Raw genomic sequence first — 5,772 nt, 5'->3', positions numbered from 1 at the left:
CATATGCATATACACATATGCATATACACATATGCATATACACATATATAAAACTAATGTTTTTATAATGTTTAATTATATATATACATATATACATGTACTTATATTTATCTGCAGTGTTCCATAGCTACCTTTATGATGTAAGGAGAAAGTGAAGAAGACTTCAAGCATATTGAGTAGACCTTTGGAGGCAAATGCAAAGGAAAAGATGAATAAGAGTCATACAAATTTGGCAGCATGACTGGTTTGTGACCTTCATCATTATTTAAAATTTCCAAATGAATAAGATCCATGTAAGGATTTATTATGTACACAAACTGTTATATTTATGTTTTTCAAAAAAATGTGGCAGCATTGAATTCCTGGTATAAATTCAAGAATATCTTAATGTATATTTTCTGAACATATTACTATAAACTTATTCTTCATTTTTAATTCAGTATTTTGTATCAATATTCATTAGTGATAGTGATGTATAGTTGTCTTTTTCTGCCCTTTCTCTGCCTAGCTTGAACACTAAGATTATACCTATCCAAGTTCCATGGGTGGTTATGGATGTTGAAACTTCTGAAATGCAAAAGCAGTTTTGCATTCTGCTTACCACTTTTTTTCCCCTTTACATTGCTTGTGTCTCCACCATTGATACCAATACATTCTTTGTCATTTTTGCTTTCCATTACTTTTATCTCTGCCTTCATTAGAAAGCTCAATGATTTTTCAGTTAACATCATTAGCATTAGCCTTGATTCTCAGCATCAAGCAATTATAACTGAAGGCTTGGGAAAAAAGGGATGGCATTGGTCTTTCTTATTGATTATCATCATCAACAACTTTATTTTTAGAGCCTGGTCAGTTCACTTCAACGAATATTCTTTCAAAAACTCCTTCTGGTTCTTTAAAGCTTGCCTTCTCCATTCAAGGAGCTGCAGCCTGAATTTCAAGTCAATTATCACTTTGTCCAAGAAGTCTTTCTTGAATTTTAGTCTAGATTTTAATCTAGATCATCAATGCTGATTCCAATGGAGTAAGTCATGCATCATTGTCAAACTGTGCATCTAGTGTTTTTTCTTCTACAATCCTTGTTAAAACTGGCATACATACATAGTTCTTGCCTGATGTGTTGTTAGTTTATCTAGTACATTAATAATGGCCTCAGCAATATTGTGGTTTCACTTTAGTTTTTCAACACCATTGAAGAAAACCTGGCAGAGGTTCAAACAAAAGAAATCCAGCATCCAGCTGCAGGCCAGGGCATCTGCCACAGCATCTTGGGTGCAGGGCTATGGTTCATCGACAGCATTCTTCAAAGACCTGAACTACCACTTTATTGCCTGGATATCTGCTGGGTCTCACAACAACTTTGTTCTATGACTTCGTCTTCAACATACCACAGTCAAAGAAGTCCCGCCCCCTGGACTTCACAGAAATTTATGAGTCATATCAATATTGTCTCTTTCAGCCATTCCCTCCACCCCATTACCCCCTGATTTAAGAGGAAAAATACAAGGGGGGAAAGCCATGAAGTCACTACTAGTTATCAGTGGTTGGAACATTATAACTCAAATCTTTCACCCTCTCCTTCTTATCATTGTACCAAGATTAATGGGATTATCTTCCCTACATACACACTCTTTAGTACACACACATTCCATAATAAAAATTTATTTTATCTATGACTTTTCCTTCCCAAACTCTGTCCCATCCCTTAAATAGAATTTCCCTTCTCTTTGTTACATCCCGGTTACATTTTATTTTATTATATTCTTAAATGATAGAATGCCCTGTCATCCCTAAGCCTTAGTGTAAGGCTCTTGACATTCCCACTCTCCTTTATTTTCATGCTTTTATTTAATAAGCATTTTTGACATCTTGTAGCAGGGTAGAATCTGGCACAAACATGGATCAGGAGTCAGAAAACTGAGGATTGGATGAATTGATGAATGAATGAAAAATTAATGAAAGAACATTTATTAAGCAATTGCTGAGTGCAAAGTTCCATGTTAAGCACTGACAATACAGAAAAAAAAAGTGAAGCCACCTGTAGCTTCCAGAAGTTATATTCTAATAGAGGGAGACAAGTCATAAAGGGAAACTAGGTTTAGAAAGGGGCAGGAGAGGGGAGAAAGGTAAAGACACAAGATAAATATGAAAATGTCTGGAAAATGGTGTGGTGGCATTATAAAAGGCAAGATAAAGCAAAAAGTCACCTATCGGAATTAAGAGGTCTCTGGCCACGAGTCGATGTTCCAGTGGGAGGAAGAAGAGGGTGGTATGATTAGGAGATGACTACTCAATATATTACATAATGAAATAGGACTATGAAAATTAAGTCAAAAATATCAATAATTCAGAAAATATGAATTATATTGTAGTAATCAAAAACATTAAAGCTATTTAAATTTAATTATTCTATTTAGGAAGGAAGAGAATTAAGAAGATATATTGTGTGAAAGGCTTGTTGTCTAAGAAAATACTTTGATCCAAGAAAGATAAGTTTTCATAGAAAGGTCAAAATTTAGATAAATCCTATATGGGAAAGCAATAATTTGATAAATGACTACCTTTTCTTCTTTGTAGAGACATTTTGTCACAGAAAAGGGACCAGGAAAATTAAACTGCTTGATTAACTTGTGAACTAACTTAAAGTCCAATAAAAAGTGCAAATTCACATGCATGAAATAGCCTACATTAGAGGATCACACAGTCTTTTAGATGGATGTACTTTAAAGACTTCCTAATTCAACCTTCTTTTCATAGAGGAGGAAATTAAGGCACAGGAAAGATAAGTCAAATATTCAACAATCTAGTTGGTTCTTGGCAGAGCTGGGATTATATCCAACTTGATTGTAAGGTTTAAATCAGTGACTTGGAGCTCAATAGACATATTAACTGTTCCTTTACTCGGTTGAGAAAAATTATGACTCTTATTATACCAATAACTAATTTTATATATGGGACTCAAACATCCACTTTTTACTTCCTTAAAGCAAAGCCCAATCCTTGTGAAGGACTAGACATTCTCATCAGTCTTGAGTGGAACCCCACCCAACTGGGAGAGCTTATTTCTGATTAAAGAATAATGAAAATCTAATGTAGGTGAATTCCAGCCAATCATGTTCAACTTAAGTGGGTTAAGGGGAGATGGATTCCTTTGTCTAGATTGTCTCCAGAGAAAGTGTGAGAGAGTGTCAATATAAGTTCAGGGGTAAATCTAGGGCTTTTTGTCTAGAGGTTCTCTTTGTTAATTCTTTCTTTATAAAATTTATTTTATTTTTAATTTATGGAATAAAACAGTAATTCCCATAACATAGTACAATAAAAATGATGATAGCACATGAAACTACAAATTTACCATGCACAATTTTCTATTCCCTTCCAATGTACAACAAAATTATCGTGTGTCTTTTTTCCTTTTTTTCTTCCCTCCCATCCCCAGAATGGGAGGGAAAATTAGATATAAATGCACACACACACATATATATATATGTAAAATTATTCTATACATACTTCTATTTATCAGTTCTTTCTCTGGATGCAGATGATATCTTTCTTCATAGGTCCTTTATAGTTGAGTTTTTTAATAGACAAAATAACATTCCCTCAAAGTCGTTCTTAAAACAATACTTACTGTGTACAATGTTCTCTTAGTTCTATTCACTTCATTCTTCATTATTTCATGCAAATCTTTCTATGTTTTTCAAAGATCATTGAGCTCATCTCTTTCTTATAGCACTGTAGTATTCCATCACAATCATATACCACAACTTGTTTAGCCATTCCCCAATGGATGGGCATCCCTGCAATTTCCAGTGCTTTGCCATCACAAAGAGAGATTCTATAAATATTTGAGAATTATAGGTTCTTTTCCTTTTTCCCTAATCATCTTTGGAAATAGACCAAGTAGTTGTGTAGCTGGGTCAAAGGGTATAGGTAGTTTAATAACTCTTTGGGCATAATTCCAAAATGGTTGAATCATTTTACAATTCCACCAACAATGAATTAGTGTCCCAATTTTTTCACATCCACACCAATATTTGTCACTTTTCCCTTCCATCATTAGCCAACCTCCTAGGCATAAAATGACATCTCAAGGTTGTTTTAATCTGTGTTTCTCTAATCAATAATGATTTAGAGGATTTTTTCATTTGACTTTAAATTGTTTTGATTTCTTCATTGGAAACCTGCATGTCATATTGTTTGACCATTTATCACTTGGGTACTAATCTGTATTGTTATAGATTTGACAAAGTTCTTTATATACAATTTGACATGAGACCTTTATCTGATAAACTACCTATGAAATATTTTCCAAACTTTCTGCTTTCCTTCTGATGTTGGCAATATTTATTTTATTTGTAGAAAACCTTTTTAATTTAATGTAATTCTCAATGATATGGTCTACTCATTTATAAGAAACACTCATTCAAAATACAATAAGAAGTAACTTATCCTTATCTGAGGATAAAATCTATCATAATAAGGCAGACAGCAAATAAATCAGATACAAAGTGAGAAGGACATAACTGAAGGCAAACAAACAATGCTACTTAGCCAAGTAGTGATGTAGGAGAGGGAGATGAAGTGGACAGGGGAATAATTCACCAGGACACAGTTCCACAGTCAGCTCCCTCCAGGGAAATCATTCCTGACAGCAAGTCAATGAGCCAGAAAATGCTCCAATCCTCATGACCATGTTCACTTGAAGTTGCTTTGTAAGTTCCCAAGTTCCCAGTTTACATCATTTGCCATGACTTCTACCTCCCATAACCCATCAGTTTCTCTTGATAGCATGGGAAAATTGTGTAGTCTAATACTACATAATTCAACAAGTAATTTCAATAATCAATAGAACAGAAGTTATATGTTGGAAAATTGCACATCAAATGTTATATGAGGTCTGAAAAAAATTGTAGGAAACAAAATGAATTATTTTTGAATTAAAAAATATTAATTATCTGTTGTGCACAAAGGTTTATATTAGTTGCTGGAAAAAAAGTGACATAATTCCTACCACCAAGTAACTTAGAATCTATTAGATAAGGTGGAGTTTCTATCCAAGTAGCTATGATAACATACATAAAATAATAAATATACAAAAAGGGACAAATAAATAATGCAATAATCAATATACAAAATAGACAAGAAATGAAATATAAAATACATTTTAATCAAAGATTATGTTCATTCCCCTGAAGAACTCATGGAAAGCTTCCTGTGGAAGGTGACATCTGATAAGGATTTTGAAGTTTTGGTGTCTTTTCAAAGGAGAATTTTGGGGAAGGGAAGAAATCAATGCTCTTTTTTATCCTATGGTGGTTGTCCTGTTCAATACTTGGCCCACTATTGAATGGAGTAATCAACATAAGAAGATCCTCAGGCTCTAACACATTGTCTTTACATTATGCTTGAAAAATAACTTATTCACTGATTTCTATGAGGAAAAATAAATAGTTAGATCGGGGTGTATGTGTGTGTGTGTATGGGTGGGTGGGTGGGTGTGTGTTTGGTTCACCTCCAAGATGAAAACAACCAAATGACTGATTATTTAATTACCTTAGTTGATATACCAGTTTGCATAAAGAGCTCTCCATCCATCCAAGTTTCTTTTTAGTTTACTTAAGGATGGGCATGTTCTTCTCTGGTAGAAAAGGCTACTTAATCATTCTACTCAGTGCACCCTTGATCCTCTGGTTCCTCAGGCTATAAATAATGGGGTTAATAAATAGAGGAACTATTGTGTAGGACATTGCAACAAGAACGTTTTCAACTGTT

General features: G+C 33.8%; 1 pseudogene; it reads right to left on the bottom strand.

The window, feature by feature from the left end:
• Window positions 1-528: 528 nt before the first annotated feature.
• LOC114040566 lies at window positions 529-1,280 on the bottom strand (annotated as a pseudogene).
• Between the last annotated feature and the right edge of the window lie 4,492 nt (window positions 1,281-5,772).

This window comes from Vombatus ursinus, unplaced genomic scaffold, assembly GCF_900497805.2.
Source record: "Vombatus ursinus unplaced genomic scaffold, bare-nosed wombat genome assembly UNPS02013594.1, whole genome shotgun sequence".
Classification (NCBI taxonomy): Eukaryota; Metazoa; Chordata; class Mammalia; order Diprotodontia; family Vombatidae; genus Vombatus; species Vombatus ursinus.
The sequence above is the reverse complement of the archived record's forward strand: the minus strand, read 5'-3'. Positions and strand labels throughout refer to the sequence as shown.